The 17,482-nt window shown below is 49.2% G+C and overlaps 1 protein-coding gene across 11 annotated transcripts in view; it reads left to right on the forward strand.

The window, feature by feature from the left end:
- The window catches only part of NCK2 (NCK adaptor protein 2), a 138,164-nt gene that overhangs the window by 46,473 nt on the left and 74,209 nt on the right, over positions 1–17,482 (forward strand). The window contains exon 1 of one of the 11 annotated variants that reach the window (XM_055089004.1): positions 9,957–10,051. The exons of the other annotated variants lie outside the window; for them this stretch is intronic. The gene's annotated coding sequence lies outside the window, so the exon portion shown is untranslated. Of the gene's footprint in view, positions 1–9,956; positions 10,052–17,482 lie in introns of those variants that run through there. 11 annotated transcript variants of the gene reach the window in all.

Consider the following 17,482-nt stretch of genomic DNA (forward strand, 5'->3'; position numbering starts at 1 on the left):
CGTGGGATCCGCCCGGACCGGGGCACGAACCCGCGTCCCCAGCATCGGCAGGCGGACTCTCAACCACTGTGCCACCAGGGAAGCCCCCACCAATATTTTTGCCAACACCGTGAGTACTGAAAACAGCTGAAGATGTTTTGTCCTCACCATTTATCCCACTAGGAAAATGCAGTCAAATGACTGTGCTTCAAAGTCTTTCAGAGTATTTTCCCTCTGTGTTAATGCCACCACCTCAGTATATAATTTGGTTAATTTGTTTCCATTCTGCTTTTGATTTTTAGGACTTAAAAAATTAATTTTGGTTTATAATTATGTAAACCATTTACATGGTCCAGAGCCAAAAGAATGTCCTCAGAGAGGTTCACTTTGTGTTTCCATCTTCTCTCCTTCCATCACTATTTTTAAACGGATTATTTTTCTTTTCCCCCTTGTATTTATGCTTTCTAATGCAAGCACATACATGTCTTCATAAGTTAGCTATTTGTTTTTAATACTTGATGTTTTCTTAAGTAAACAATAGCATAGTCTGTACACTTAGCCCAAACTAGAGTTTGAAGGGTTGTCTTCTAATGATGGGGCAAGTTGTATCTTAGTTAATCATGACATTGAGTTAAACCGTGTGTGCCTACTTATTCGGTTATTTTGGAAGGGATAATTAAGGGGACTGCCGCCTAAATATTCTAATCCTATTCCAAAAGAGTTAGAAACTGCGTGAATATTTCTGTCTTATTTTTGCTGTTCTAAAAAAACCCCAAACCTGGCCTGTTTAATTTACATGTATTCTAGTTCAGCGGTTCTCAGCCCGGTGATTTCACCCCCAGGGGACGTGTGACATCGCCTCAGATGTCTGGGGATGCTTTTGATCATCACCACTCGAGGGAGGGTTGGGGAGCCGCTCAGCTTCTGCAGCGCGTGGGGCAGCCCTCCAGCCAAGAAGCGTCAGGCCCCGTGTCCGTGTCCGTGCGTCTGGTCCGAAACCCTGCCTGGTTCCAAGGGGCCTTGAGAGCTTGGGTCACCTCCTTCCCTCCCTCCCTCTCTTCTTTTTCCTCCCCTTTCTCGCTTCTTTTCCAGTAAAACTAGATTTTTACCTCTAGGGCTTTAGGAAAACGTAAACCATTTACAATGAAAAGACAGGAGAACATCAACGACTTGTGCTTTACAGGCTTGTGTGGAGGGAAGATCCAGCACCAGAAAGCGCTCTTTCCTTTACTCTGGCATAAATCCCGTGTGTGACCAAGTATTTTGGAGGAAGCAGATTCTGCTTTACGACGGGTCTCAGGAAGATGGGATTTCTTGTTCGTCCTGCTGGTGGAACACCCACTAGCAGGACGGTTTAAAGTTCTTGAAGTTGAAATTGTGATTCTGGTGGCGCTGTGACTTCACAGTGGATCCTGCTGTGCTACCCGCTTACGAAAGATGTTCATTCAGAGGCACATGTGAGCGTAGGTGACCAGTGGGTAGTGGGCAGCTTTGCTGCTCTTGGGAAGTTCTCTTGTCATTGATGACATTCCCCCTTCCTCTGGGGGACCTTTTCCCATCTCTGTACTTTCCACGCCGCCCTTCAGTGTCTTAGGAGACCCTCAGTTTCAGCTAAGAAGAGGGGTGAGTGATTCCATCGCATTGTGGTTTAAGGTGACTTGGATGTGGGGCTCGCTCCTTTTCTCACGCCGGGACACCTGAGGGGTGTCAGCGAGGGTCCTGGTTGACCTCGAGCATCAGCAGAGGGGGGGCCTGGAGTGTGATCGCGGGGCGTCGGAAGCCGGTGTTGGAGGTGGTCGTGTCTGGTGCTGTGATGGGCTCGCTGGCCTCGGATCTCAGCGTCCCTCCTGCCTGTGGTGACGCAGGAGACAGGGGATGTGGTGTCCTTCCCTAAGGTCCTGCGTCACCGCTCTTCCCCGCCCCGGGACCGCCCAGCCTCCTCCACCAGGTCAGTTCCGCCAGCTGCACAGACACTGATCATGTCTCCGTGACACAAGTGAACGCGGTACAGCTTGATTCCGTGGAAAGGAAGAGGTGTCGTGGGAAAGTCAGACACTAAGGTCGTCAGCCCTGGGGAGCTGGGTTTATAGGATCATTTTGTTCAGTGTTTTCCTGTGAACTTTGACTCTTGGGGCTGCTTGGATGGCACTCATGAGGGTGAAAGCGTCCTGTGATGGTTACAAGGGTGGTCCTGCAGAAGTAGATCAAGTCACCAGAATCCCTTTGATTTTAGATTCACGGCCCCAAGACATAACGCTTATTATCCTTCTTAGGCCCTTGACTGGCGTCTTACACCAGCAGCCCTTTTCGTTCAGCGTTTCCCCTGCCCCCCCCTCCCCTCAGGAAGAGCTGACATTGACTTACAGGCCTCTTCCCTTGGACACTGAGAACCTTGGGAAGGACTCACCCCTATCTCAGCGTTTATACCGGCTTTGGGGGCGGCCCCTAAATGTTGACAGGGGTCTGAAGGCTTGGTTGATTTTTTAATTTATTCAGCACAGAAGTAAACGGTGTGTGTTGTTGTTGGGTGGTGGGTGTTGAACTCGGGGTCTAGGGCAGGGAGTAGTGGCCTGTGAGGCAAAGTGGTTTCCACGTCTTTGCCACCAGAATCCCTTTGATTTTAGATTCACGGCCCCAAGACATAACGCTTATTATCCTTTTTAGGCCCTTGAGTGGCGTCTTATACCAGCAGCCCTTTTCGTTCAGCGTTTCCCCTGCCCCCTCATCCTCTCAGGAAGAGCTGACATTGACTTACAGGCCTCTTCCCTTGGACACTGAGAACCTTGGGAAGGACTCACCCCTATCTCAGCGTTTATACTGGCTTTGGGGGAGGCCCCTAAATGTTGACAGGGGTCTGAAGGCTTGGTTGATTTTTTAATTTATTCAGCACAGAAGTAAACGGTGTGTGTTGTTGTTGGGTGGTGGGTGTTGAACTCAGGGTCTAGGGCAGGGAGTAGTGGCCTGTGAGGCAAAGTGGTTTCCACGTTTTTGCAAGGAGGAGAAGAGGGCACCCCTAGCGGCAGGTGGCCTTCTAATGGGGGCAGGTGGGGTGAAGTTCTTAAGCACTCCCGCACAGGTGTGGGGGGACCACGTTCCAGACAGCTCCTCGGGCTTCAGGATTGATGGGGGTCACGGTCCTGGCCTTGAGGGGTCCCTGCCCAGCAGTGGACGAAGCTCCTTGTAACAGTAAAGGAAGACGTCATGGATTCATTGCGAGCCTCCCGTGGTCGGGCTGAGGGGTAGGTACCAAGCCTTTGGTAACCGTAATCAGTTGAAACAAAGCAAAAGGCCTTAAACTGGGAAATCCTACCGGTGTCTGCCTTCCCACAGAAACTGGATGCTTCTAGAAAAGAAAACCAGCTCAGAAATCTGGCACTGAAGGACTCTGTCAGTGATGTAGTGTGGACTCACTGGTTTATGGTTTCATAACTTGTTAAAGGTTCTGACACTGACTGCAGACTTCCAAGCAGTTTCATCACCTTAAGTAAGGTCTCACTGCAGGATGACTAGCGGTATTAATTTGATTCGAGTCATTTCCTAGGAGAACAAAATTACAACTCCATTTTCAGTAATTTACTGTTGTGATCCATCTATTTCAGAGCCGGGATTAAATTATCTCCTACTTCCCAAAGATGCGTGTTTGAATATAGCTATCTGTGGGATTTTGATATTCTGTGAAAGGTGTAGGAGTTAAAGTTAGCTTGTTGTTAAGTTTTGTTTTCTTCTATCTATTATCATTTTGTCGAAAAAAATTTAAAAAAATTTTTAATGCATTTTTTTTTTTTTTTTTTTTTTTTTAAAAAGGCAGCTGAAACCTAACATCAAGGGAAGCCTCCCTCTGTCTCAGGCATCCAGATGGTGCCTCCGCAGGGTCAAGGCCACGGTTTCTTGTGTGTACATCCAGAATGTTCTGGAAATAGCTAAGTACTAGGTTACTCAAGCCATTTGTTTTCTTGTGGCTTTCTGCCTCTTTCTTCTTATAATATGAAGACGTCTCTCCTTTACTTATTTTAAAAAATAAGTAAAACCACTGAATCGTACACTTTAGTTGGTGAATTTTTATGGTCTGTGAATTGCATTTTGATTTAATAAAAAGTAGCCTTAGAGTTTGGGGACTGATTTGGAGAGAAGAAGTGAATGAAGCGTGGAACGCTCTCATCTTTATGTTGTCACAAGGGACTAGTGAGTTTCCCCACAGATCTGTGTAGCTTGGGTTTAAAACATGTTTTTATGTATCGTTTAGATGGAGAAGCCTGTGGTGAACCCAGCGAGGTTCCTGGTACATAATTAAGTTCACTCGGGCGTTGCCTCTCAGCAGGAGGAGGGCAAAAACTGCGGGTCTGTAATTGGAGTCAGCTTAACTGGGCAGTGAAGTGGTAGTTAAGATTCTTCGTGGGTAAATACGTTTGTGGAGAAGAGCCCGAAATGTCCTTCCCTTACTTTTCTGAGTTAAGAATGTACGTTTGAAGTCTTGCCTATTTAGAACTTAGAGACATTCATCCTGTTTTGCAGGTGGATGGTACTTCAGTGTGGTGCTGTTTATTAAACTGTTGGCCTACTGATGGCATTTCGGCCGTGTCCTTTTGGTCCATTTTGATACGTCCTACCCACATTTCCTGTGGCGCCGTGTGGTTCTGTACTTTCCTCACCGGCCCGTGAGCACGTGCGTCCACTGCCACCCATTGCAGTATGCTATTTCATCACGCTTCAAATTAATTTTTTTTACTTCTACTTTTGAAACACATTTTGGCTTACAAAAAGTTGCAAAAATAGGGCTTCCCTGGCGGTGCAGTGGTTGCGCGTCCGCCTGCCGATGCAGGGGAACCGGGTTCGCGCCCCGGTCCGGGAGGATCCCACGTGCCGCGGAGCGGCTGGGCCCGTGAGCCGTGGCCGCTGAGCCTGCGCGTCCGGAGCCTGTGCTCCGCAACGGGAGAGGCCACAGCAGTGGGAGGCCCGCGTACCGCGCAAAAATAGTACAAAGAATTCCTGTATACCCTTCATCCACCTCCCTCACATCTTAACCAAATTGCACAAAGTAGGAAGTTGACCCAGATGCCCTGCTACTATTATCCTATTGGGTGGGCCAAAAAGTGCCTCCGGTTTTTTAGGTAAAAATAAAAGACACATTTTTCATTTTCACCAAGAACTTTATTGAACAAAGTATTCCCCCTTTTGTCGTTCCGCTACACTGCCTTCTGCCATTTTTCAGGCAACGTCGTAATCCCATCTTCCCAAAACTTTTTATCTTTTGGAGCAAAGAACTGTTCCAGGTGCCTTATACAGTGGTGCCTTTTACAGTCTTCCAGGGAATTGAATTTTTTTCCATTAAGAGAATTTTGTAAAGACTTAAATAAATGGAAATCCGAAGGTGCAGTGTCTGGTGAACACGGTGGATGGATCAGAACTTCCCAGCCGAGCTGTGACAGTTTTGGCCCGGTCATCAAAGAAACATGCGGTCTTGCGTTATCCTGGTGGAAGATTATGCATCTTCTGTTGACTAATTCTGGACACTTTTCATCGAGTGCTGATTTCAGCTGGTCTAGTTGGGCGCAGTACTTGTTGGAATGAATCGTTTGGCTTTCTGGAAGGAGCTCATAATAGAGGACTCCCTTCCAACGCCGCCACAGACACAACACCACCTTCTTTGGAGGAAGACCGGCCTTTGCTGTCGTTGGTGGTGGTGCATTTCGCTTGCCCTGTGATCTCTTCTGTTCCACATTATTGTACAGTATCCAGTTTTCATCGCCTGTCACAATTTGTTCTAAAAACAGAACGTTTAAGTAGAGAATCGCATGCGGAAATACGGTCAAGAAGGTTTTTTTCCGCTTAGCTCACGTGGAACCCAAACATGAAAGTGATTCACATAACCAGACCTGGTGCAAATGATTTTCAGCGCTTGATTCGGATATTTTGAGTATGTCGGCTCTCTCCCGCGTGGTATAACATTGATTGTTCTCAATCAATGTCTCGATTTGATCGCCGTCAACTGCAGTTGGTCTACCCGACCATGGCGCATCGGCCAGCAAGGAATCTCCAGCACGAAACTTCACAAACCACTTTTGACACGTTCGATCAGTTACAGCACCTTCTCCGTACACGGCACAAATCTTTCTGTGCATTTCACTTGTGTTTTTACCTTTCTTGAAATAATAAAGCATAATATGCTGAAAACGTTGCTTTGTTTCTTCCACCTTCAATATTAAAATGGCTACACAAAAATTCATCAATTTTGATAAGTCTTTTTTTTAAATGCACGCTGACATGACAGCTGTCACATACAGTCTAACAAAATTGTTTCCAATGAAGTTAAAGACCACTAAGTGCTACTAGAGCCATCTTAAGGAAAAAAACCAGATGAACCTTTTGGCCCACCCGGTACTTTCTGATCTCACAACCTTATGGGTGAGAGGTGATATCTTGGTGTGATTTTAGTTTATGTTTATTTTATTATGAGTGAAGTGCAGTACCTTTTCTTATGTTTGAGAGCCAAGTATTTTCTTTCCTGGTTTTCCTGTGCCCATTGTTCTTTTGATTTGTTTTTCTTCTTTCAAATTAACCAATTTTTCTTTTCCTCTAATCAGCTTCTTTTAACATCTGTATTAGAGTATAATTGCTTTACAATGGTGTGTCAGTTTCTGCTTTATAACAGAGTGAATCAGCTATACGTCTACATATGTCCCCATATCTCCTCCCTCTTGCGTCTCCCTCCCTCCCTCCCTCCCACCCTCCTCTAATCAATTTTAAGAAGTGCTCACTGTGTCAGGGCAAGTAGCCCTTTGTGTCATGAATTGCAAATATTATTTTCCCTAACTTTTTGTGTTTTGAGTTTGCCTGGAGTATATTTTGACATGTACAAAAGTTTTTATATTTATATATATTGAATTCATCCATCTTTTGTGGTGTCTGGATTTTTAATCTTAGATTTCCTTCAAGGTTATAAAGTATTTCTTCCATATGTCCTCCTATGCTTCTGTTTTTCACTGTAAATCTTCAATGCATTTGGAGTTTGTCCTGTCATAGGATGTGAAGGTTCCAGACCTTCAGGTTACCAAGGTATCCTGTGGCCTTGTTTTGAGAAGTCTTACCTTTTTCCCAGTGCTTGAGCTGGCACCCTGTATCATGCACCAAATTCCCAGATGCTTTGGGTCTGTGTTCCCATTTCCTCGTATGTCATTAGTCTGTCCCTTAGAGCCCACACCAAACATGAACAGGTGAGTTCTTTGAAATCTTCCCATTACTTTAAATAAACAAAACAAAATGGCATTATATCAAAGTCTAAGCAAAGCTAATTCCTGTGCTTACATGTAGGTAAATGAGACAGCACAGTCCTGAAGGTCACTGAGTGTTTGGCGTGGGGTAGAAGGCGGATGGCCCCCTCCATCGCGCACCCAAAAGTGGGTAAAAAAATGAATATCCGTTCAAGAAGTCATTACGGCGGCCTCGCCTGGACCCCCCTCCGCATCCTGCCGGCTGTGTTCTTGGGTGCAGGAGGAGGGTAAGGATGCCTGGTGGGAAACTTGAATGAAAATAGTGACAACATTTTTTTTTAAAGATTTTTTTTGATGTGGACCGTTTTTAAAGTCTTTACTGCATTTGTTACAATATTGCCTCTGTTTTATGTTGTGGTTTTTTTGGCCGAGAGGCATGTGAGATCTTAGCTCCCCGACCGGGGAGCGAACCCGCACCCCCTGCATTGGAAGGCGAAGTCTTAACCACCGGACACCAGGGAGGTCCCAGTGACAACATTCTTTTAATGGGGGTGGGGGGAACATTTTGGAAAGTATGTAAGAGTTCCCTGAAGAACTTTCTTTAGTAAGTTTAGCTTCTGGTCTTTAGGAAATCTGTATCATTTAGAAATCTTGTCCTTGCTCACGTGACACAGTGAAACCTCAATGGTTGACAGAGATCGTTACTGGTTTCCCCCTAAGCACTTGCTCCTCTGGAGAAAAGGGTCAGTGCAGTGTCTGGCTCGGTCGCCCTGCGCTGTCTGGCTCTCCTTGGTCTCCGCACGAGGGGCGGCACGCACAGGGTCAAGGCTAGGGACTCCCAGCTCAGCGGGCTTGCAGTTCTCACTGCACTTGTGCACCGGGCACACATGTGCGCATGGCACACCTGCGCGCATCCCGACTTCTCTGGCGTGACTGGGGACAGTGCAGTGTCATCCTGGCGTTAGGACGGAAGGTGACGATGCAGGAGGAGCCTTAGCCTTGTCTGTATCCCCAGTAAGTGCTGAGTAAGTGACAGCCAGTTCCTTGGTCTGTTTCCTTTCCTCGGTGTGTGTGGCTCCGCGGCACAGAATTCCTGGACTCGTGGGCCGAAGGTGAAGGTGGGCGGGGCAGGGCTGAGGGTAGATAAGAGAGGGACAGGTACGTGTGAGGAGCACGCAGAAGGCTGGTCCCGGTGAGGAAGGTTCGCCCACGCGTTCCAGGGTCTGACTTTGGTCTCTCTGAGAGGATGGCGGGGCGTCTGGGCTCGGCGCTCGTGAAGATGCCGCCGGGAGCAGGATCCCGCGTGATCAAGTGTCACGTGTGGCGGGGTGTTTCGGTTGCTGTCTCTTGTCCACAAGAATGATCTTCAAGACAGCGCGTATTGAACACACATCATTAGAAAGGACTTGCACCGAGACGGGAAGCCGTCAGTGGGAGAGCACCTCGCTGCCGCACACGCAGAGCTCGAGCGGGGTGATTATGTGCGTTCACGGCTGGTTGGCTTGACCTGCCGGACTCTCCGGTGGCCTGGAAGGAGAGGAGGCCTGGAAGATTGGAGCCGGCGGATGTTCTGATTTTCTAAACGGAGGGAAAAGCAGGATCAGGAGAGAGACTACTGCACAGATTACAGAGTGGGGGTGAAGCCGGGAGGCCTGTGGGCGTCTCTGCCAGCCCCCGACTCCCTGTGGCTTGGTTCCGCAGGCAGCTGGGTCAGCTTGGACCCCCTTGTGAACGCAGCCCTAGGTCTAGATGTCACCCTACCTGCTCGCCTTGGACCCTCCCTGCTGCCCTGGGCCGCTGGCTCCTTGGGGGTGGCCGGTGGTCACCCGCCCTCGCCGTGCTCTGTGGGACCCCGGCCCCATCCGCTGACCAGCTCCCTTGCCTCCCTGCATGCTCTTGTGACACAGCGCATGGTTGAGGGACAGTGCGTTTTTACTTTCATAGTCTGTTCACACACACACAGGGTGTAGGACGTTCACAGAAAGAAAAGGAGAAGGTCCGAGGGACAGAGTGGTGAGAGGCCCTAGTCCAGGGCTGGCTCCAGGGCACAAAGGAAACACGGCGAGTGCCCCTCCTGCCCCCACGTCCTCTCACCGCCCCCCCCCCCAATGGCTTCTCTCTTTTTTGTCTTTTTTCCTTCTTACTTTTTTAAACCGTTGTATTGCACAGTTTTTAAAACACTTTTTAATTTTTTATTTTCTTTTTGGCTGCACCACGTGGCCCGTGGAGCTTCCCCGACCGGGGATCGAACCCGAGCTCCCTGCAGTAGAAGCGCAGAATTTTAGCTACTGGGACCGCCAGGGAGGTCCCCCCCAGCAGCTTCTTACCTCCACGGGATGGCAGGAGCTGCTGGGGTTGTTCGGGTCGTCTCCGGAGGCCCAGTTCAGAGGTGGGGAGTTTGGGGCAGGGTGGCCCTCTGTTCACCCCCCCTCCCCCTCTGGCCCTTTATATTGGGATACTAGTACAGGGGACAAAGTAGCCTTTTCTTTGAGCACCTACTATGGACCTGGAACTTTGCCAGGTACTTTGTATGCTATTTAGTATTTACAGCAGATATGCAAGGTAATGCTTTTCTCCTTGTCCTCCATCTTATAGGTGAGAAAACCGAGCTTTAGAGACAGGCATTTTGTCGAAAGGCAGGCCAGTCGGGGACGGAGCTGGCATCTCTCGCACCCAGGTGACTCGCCCGTCTCCCTACGCGGGAGGACTGTGGCGTGCGGTGGTAGCTGATAGGATGGCCGTCCCCAGAGTGAGGTCTGCTGTTTGCTTCCTCCCAAGGATGGTCTCAGGTGTGTCCTGCCCTTGACCATGGTCTGAACAGCAGTGTGGACAGAGACCTGGAAACCGGCGTGTGGGGTTTGCAGGTGAGGAACGGGTGGAGGGATGGGCTCATCCAGGGCCGAGGCAGAAAGAAAACTCTCGAGAAGCTGGAGCGCTGGAGGGGACGTGGACCAGGAGGGTCAGGGAAGTGCCCGTGTCCTCTGCTTGCTCTCAGAAGACACCTGCCAGGGGCAGTGTGAGAGGCCGTGCGGGTGGGCTGCTGCCTATGCGATGCGTCTCGGGCGGCGCTGGCGTGAATTTCGCACCGTGAGCGTCTCCACTCCCTGCAGGGATGTCCCCACCGAGGCCACGTGTCACATACAGAGGTGATGGAGGGTGACCCCCAGGGGCCTGAGCTCCCCTGTTTGGGCTCTTACCGTCCACTCGTCTGTGTGTCTGCTTTGTGGAGGCAGAGCCTACGCCTGGGTTGCCTGTTGTGTGTCCGGCACCCGGCCCAGTGCTCGGAGGGCTTCAGGAACACTTATGGGGTGGCTTATCTTGAAGTCCATCCAGAAGAGAGAACACTTAGGAAACCTGTCATTTTTCAACTTAGGCAGGTTTCGCTTGCAGAAGAGGCCCTAAGGGACCCTGCAGTTCCTCTCACTGTTGGAAGGTTAGTCTCGGGAAGGAGAGATCAGACCTGCTTTCTAGTCCACCATAAGTTACTTTTTATGTAAAACGATTATGTTCATAGATACACTGTTTGCTTGTCTCCTTAGAGTTTTCTTTTTTAATTCTAAGGCAGATATTAGCAGGTATTTTGGATAGCACACATCTGCTTTAGAAGTTATCTAGAAAAGTTTAACTGAATTTTTTTTAGGGGAGTTTTCTTGCAGCAGCTACAATAAAGAAGCACCACTGTGTCATCCCACGTTTGACTTTAGCCCCTCGCTGGACCGAGTCCCTTAAGAAGGACGGCATCTGTGCTGCGCCTTATTTACATACAGTGTTTGCACGGATCAGATGTGCATCACATTTCCATTGAATAAGTGTGACTTTATTTTTATCAACGAGGTGACTGATACTGTCTCCAAGGAAACCCAGCATCCGAGGCCAAGTGGCAGCCTCCACAGCGCGCAGCGGGTAAGGTGCAGACTGGGCTGTGCAGCCACTGGAAGAGGTTCCTTGTGTCCTTTGTCACATGCGGAGGCGTGGCCGGCCTCATCACCTGGGTGACTCTTCTTTCAGACAAGCCTGGGGTTCGATATTGAGCCTTTGGAGAGAAATGCTTTTGACTCGACCCTTCTCACTTGCTCTCCCTTTTCTCTGCAACAGTGGTTCTTCCCTGGGGCTGGTGTCACAACCAACTCCAGATGGTCCGATACAGCAGGTCTCGGTGGGATCCGCGTGCAGTGAACAGGCAGGGGGGACCCTTTCCGTCTCTGGAACGTGTGGTTTGAACACGCCGGTTTCAGCTCTTGCACGTCACCTGAAGATACCTTGTGTCTTGCTGACTTGTAAATCTGAGTAATGGACCGCAAGGTACAGGGGAGATTTATCCTATTCCCTTACTGCCCTGTCTCTGCTTGCACAGTTTCACAGAACAAATGGCATGCATGGAGACGGTGGTGAATTTCAGGGTTTACTGATTTCAGGGTGTCCTGCATAAGGGGTTGGCCAGGGAAATGATGAATTCAGAGAAGCCTTGAAATCTCGTCTGGATTCTGTTTCCTCTGCGCACAGAATGGCGTGGTGGAGCCCAAGTTTGTCACTTCGCTGCGCGCGTAAATGAATGGATCGCGGCTTTTCTCTGACGCGTGCAGGGGATGAGGATTATCTAAGGAGACCTGGCTGCACGAGGACGTGGGCTTTCTTTCTGCCAAGTGATCGTTGAAATGTTTCCTTTGTGCCCAGCTGAAAAGCTGGGCATGTAGATTTTCATGCTCTTGTTGGGTTTCAGCTCTGGAAGTGCTTACACAGCTAATCTGGCATTTGCAATTATTTCCACTTCAAACTCCGCAGGAGGCTCTTTGGGGATATTCAGACAGAAATGACTTAATTGGATTTCAGCCCAGACACAGTATTTAAATGGCTTTATGGATGACATCAGTTGGGCAGCTGCCATGGGAAGTCATCTGTACGTTTTTGAGCTTTAGAGTTTAGAAGTCCTCTTTGATTCATTCAGTCTCTCTCATTGGCTTCTTGCGAATTTATATAGTAAAAGAAATACTCAAGAAAAATAAATTTATAGCAATAAAATGAAGACATATGGCTCGTAAGCAGAACCATCATTTGGTTTTGGCATAGATGTGCTGCTTTCTGTGTTGACGGCTCCGTGTCGATACTGAAGGGCTGGTTCAGGTAGTTGTGTAAGGGATTTGGGGTCTCTCGGTTTGAAGTTTGGGAGAAGAGGCTTCTGGACTCTGGGGCGCTGAGTGGGCCAGGCATTGCACAGCAGTTGCATCAGATCTTACAGATATCCCTGAGGAAGTGGAAGTTTATTGGATGATGAACGTCTGATGAGAGTCATTTTGCCGAGAGCCTGCCATGTTGCCGAGAGCCATATGGACACCAGCATGTGGACATCCCTTCCTAGAGGCACGTCTGTCTGCACAGCCTTTAAAAGGGGAGTTTGGTTATAAAAGAGCGATGGCTGCAGGAATGGAGGACATTCCTGTAGAACGTTCCAGAAGATGGGGCGGTTGAGTTCATTCCTGGGCGATGAGTTGGATTTGGCTGGACAGCGGTTTTGGGAGAGACTGGAGGTAGGAAGCTGTTCCCCCGGTGGCGGAAGAAATAGCAGACATAAAGGCACGGAGTTGTGAAAGCAGCTGGCGTATGGGGAAGATGTGGGTGAATACACTTTGACCGTTTTCAGAATATTCAAAAGCCCCTAATTATACTTTAAAAACACAGGGACATTAAAATTTCTATTCAGTTGGAGTAATCGTAAATCTGTTCTCTGCAAGTTACATTTTTATAACCGTCAGCCTTTTTTTTTTAATGGGAAAATTTAGTTTATTCAACTCCCTTTTCATTCTATACTTTGTGGAATTTTTATGGAATACATTTATGGGATGCTGTAATCTACACGAGCGTCAACCGTGCGCAAAAATGGAGGAGACACATCACGTTGACTCGTTACCCATCAGAGGTGAAGTAGGGCAATGTGAAGTGAGATGTTTTTTCACGGCTTCTTAGAACCAAATCCATTCTGCAGGAGGCTTCTCGGTGACCAGTAATTTATACAATTTAAAAAAATAAGCCAACCTTCCCACGAAATCTTTCCCGACCTTTTGCTGCAGAGCTTAATAGTTCTGTCCTCCCGGGGGCTGCTCAGATGGCAAAGGTCATGCATGGGCTATTCCCGGTCTTTATTTCCCCATCACCTTTATCTAATTGCTGTAAAAACCCTATCCTCCACCCTCATGGTGAGAGGCCTGTTCTGTTTCTTAAAAGGCCGGCCATGTGATGTGATCTAGGACACAGGTGGGTGTGCGACACGCCAGATCCCTGGAGCCCTGTAATCCATTTTGTCCACGCAGTCTGCTCAGCGATGGGAGGGAGGGAGGGGCAGGCTCCCCGTGTCCGGCCGGGCTTCCGGCAGAGGATGGAGTGGAGGAGGGCAAGGAAGGGAGGACAGAGTTGATCTCACGGCTTCCATCTTAATTACCCGAGTGTGACATAGTGTGAACGTGTTTCAGAAAAGAATCCAATTAACAGCAAAATAATACCTCCCCCCTGATTCCACCCAAGTTTATTAGTTGTAACCCCTCTTAACACAACCTGGTCTGGGCTCCCTGCCTGCTTTCCAAGATTCTATTTTTAAAAAGTGTGTGTGTGTGTGTGTGTGTATGGCCTTTCTTGCAGTTTCCCTCATTCTTTCAGTCCTTCATCCCCAAAAGGTTAAGGGACGTGAACTTCAGCAAAATAATCAAAATAGTGCCTCCACAGACTCACAGACGGGCCCTTTGGATCACCTGGTGTCTAAGTTATCTCGGATAAGAATTCAGTGTCTGTGTGTGTGTCTTTCTTCCTTTCTGTCTGTCTTTCCTTCTGTCTGTCGTTTTCAACAAAAGGGGTTTTATTCTAGTGTGTTTTTGTGTCGAAGGTTTATTTTGGTCAGCATGCTTTTTATTAGTGGTGTAATTATCTGGACAGCAATGAAATCCTGCAGGCACTTCATAGAGAACGCGGGTGACCCTTTTAAAATGTTTTATGTAATTAGACTGTCTAGTTATGGCGTTGAGATGTATACACACACACATATGTATATATGCTGATTCTGAAAACTACGGTTTGGGTTAGTGGAAAGAGCTTGAGACAGACACCTGTCAGGACTTTTGGAGGATGGAGGACTATTCTATTGACGAGGCTAACGTCAACTATATACACAAAAGCTTACAAACATCAGAATTGGTGTTACTGATGTAATTCCTGTCTGCTAGAATTCTGAGGCAGCGACTATAAAATTTAAGTCCCTATTAAGATTTGCATTATGACTTCCTTGTCGTGGTATTTTAGATGAGCTTTAATACGTTTTTGGTACCACATCATCAATTTTGGATAATTCTCACGTCCCGTCCACCCCCATGTGCTGATCTCACAGCTACAGGTTGGAGCAGAGGGGCCCTCGTCACGGAAGAGGACACAGAGGCACAGGACCACCGGGGCGTGTGGTGGCTGAGCCGGGCCTGGGACCCATGGCCTTGTGCCACTTTGGTCCCGGTGTGTGTGGTTGACCCACTGCTGGCAGTTTTGTTCTCAGTCCTGGAGGACTTGTCTCCCTCAGGCTGTTCACAGAGTTAGAAACTTGTACTTTTTCTGCCCCGTTTTCATTAATCAACTTCTGATCCACAGATACAATCAACTGATAACCAGTGTTATCGTTTAAAATCGATTCCAGCCCATTGCGGAAAAATTTGATGGCTTCCTTTTCAGGACAGCTTTATCTTGAGTAAGAGTCCGAATTTCAGGGGGACCTCCTGACACGTGGAACCCCGCATCTGACCGTCAGCACTGAGGCCTGGCGGGGCCGCTGCGCGAGGGGTGATGAGAGGTGGGTGGGTCTTCTCCCTGGAAGCCCGGGTGTCAGATCCAGAAGCGTTTTCTAAGCCGTCCAGTGCCTGTCCACACGAGGCAGGAACCAGGGTTCATCTTCAGCCGGGTCATTCAAGGAGACTTTTGTGTAGCTCTGTTCCGTGTCTGAAACCAGCATCCTCCCACTCAAATCAAGTTTTCCACCAAGTCGTTGAGTAGATGTGAAATACAGCTAGTTCTGCGGGAGGTCAGCGAGGCCGTGCTGGCCCAGGTGGGCCTGGTCGGGGGGCCATCCTGGTGTTCATTCTGAGCTGGGCGACCACCGGGGCCACCGAGGGGTCTGGTCTGGAGAGTGGTGTCCCATTGGGACGGGGAAGAGGCCGAAGAAAGGGCCTATAATAATCATGGCTTGTTTTTTCTTTTTAATAAAAGAATAGAGACGTTTGCCTTTAGCTCTGTCTGCAGATCAGGGGTCTGGGTGGTTCCCTGGGTGTGTTTTGCATAAAGTATGAGGTTCAGGCCTGGTGCTCGCCTGCTGTAACCTGGGCCTCTTCAGCTTGTGTGCAGTGTTCAGCAGTCAGATAATGTTACTCAGTAATTTGTTTTTCTGCATTGACATCTAAGAGAAACAGTACCTTTGTTTTTAGTTATCTATATAATTTATTTAAAAAAATGTTTGTTGAGGTGTAAAGTTGACTTACAATGTTGTGTTAATCTCTGCTGTACCGCCAAGTGACACAGTTGTACACATATATACGTTCTCTTTTCATATTCTTTTCCATTATGGTTTAATCCCAGGAGATTGGATATAGTTCCCTGTGCTATGCAGTAGGACCTTCTTGTTTATCCATCCTATACAGAATAGTTTGCATCTAGTAACCCCAACCTCCCGGTCCGTCCCTCCCCCACCTCCCCTCCTCCTTTCTCAACTTCAGGTGGGGTGTGTGGTCATGGGCTTGAGTCTTAGAAGCCTTGTGATGCTGTCCCTCCCTGATTTGAGGGGCTGAAGCAGGCCCCCCCGGCGTGGCAGACACTCCAGACAGATGGTGGCGACAGATGACCTGGGCCCGAGTCTCGAGGCTCTGGCCCTTTAGTGGTGATCTTCGTGGGCAGAAAGGGGGCTTTGCAGTCAGACAGCCCTGGGCTCGGATCCTGGCTGTGGCCTGAGGGCCTGGTGGCTTCGTTCCTGAGCCGATAGTCAGGTGTGTGTCCCAGCGTTGCCGTGAAGGTGGAGCCGCCAGGGCTGTGTCCTCTGGGGCCTGTCCAGGCGCTTCTCCCCAGCCTGCCTCTGTTTCTGCGAGTCAGGAGGAGGGAGGCTGGTCTCTGCAGGGAGCCTTTTGGCAATTCTAGTCCTCTGGGCAGCTCGGCCAGCTGGGAAGTAGGCAGGGCAGCGTGTCCAGTGACCCCCGGGCCTCAGCAGAAGGGCACGGGCCTCTCATTAACCCTGAAGACTCCACTGCAGGGAAGCCCGTTAGTGGTGGACGCCAACGCGGGACGGCCACGCGCACGGAGCTTCGGGGAAACTGCCCAGACTCCCCAGAAGACCAGCTGGGGGCAGGCAGCCCGGGCAGCCTCGCCGGTGTGGGCGCTCAGCCAGACGCCCCCCGAGGCTGTGGAGAACCCCCGGTCGGGCCTGGGCTTTCCAAAACAAAGTTGAGGAAAAGAAAACCTCATTGTTGCAGGGAATTCAGATATCGCGTGGATTTTGCATTGGTAAAGTGATTGGGATCCAGATCAGTGTGGAGAAAGAGGTGCATTTGGTATGCGTGTTAATTCCTTTCCACTCCTTCCTCCTCCTCTCTTATTTCTGTGGGGAGATGCAGGTGATGCTAGTGGAGAAATATCTTTAAAGACGAGCGTGCACCGTTCCATGTGTCCCCTCCCGCCGGAGCGGGCTGTGCGGAGTCCTTGAGTGACCTCTCGGGTGAGGGCCTCCACGGTCCCAGAGACCTTGAAGTGTTTGCAGTCGGAGGTGGTTTTCTGCACAAAAGTGTACGCTTGCCTGATGGATTTGATCACAGGTTGTAATGAAGACCTGATCTGAAATGCTCATCCTTAACAGAGGTCGTGAATAAGCCCATAACCCACGTTAAGCGTGGTAGTGGGCAGACTGCATGTAGACCCAGCAAGAGAGCGGTTTTGGTCTCTGTGTTCATTTCTGTCTAAGGCGTGTGCTTCGTTCATTGACGCTTGGTCAGTGAAATGCTTTTCTCAAGGAAAACGCTGCCCCTCCATCTCTCACAGTCAGTCCCCAGGTGGCCGGGGCATCTTTACGTGAACTTGAAGCAGAGTCCGTGTTTGGGGCTTCTCCATTAGCTCAGAGCCTGCACCTTTGTCTGGCTTTTCCGCCACACCGAGTGTCAGAGGACGGGGCTTCCAGAGCCAGGCCATCGTGCTTTTGCACTGGGCGGGTAAATGCTCCCGCACTAAGTTTGCTACGGGCGCGGTGGGTTTAGAGCTTTGGAGGCCTGCATTCCTCACTCTAAAGCCTGCTA

The sequence above is a fragment of the Physeter macrocephalus genome, chromosome 12 (assembly GCF_002837175.3).
Source record: "Physeter macrocephalus isolate SW-GA chromosome 12, ASM283717v5, whole genome shotgun sequence".
Taxonomy (NCBI): Eukaryota; Metazoa; Chordata; class Mammalia; order Artiodactyla; family Physeteridae; genus Physeter; species Physeter macrocephalus.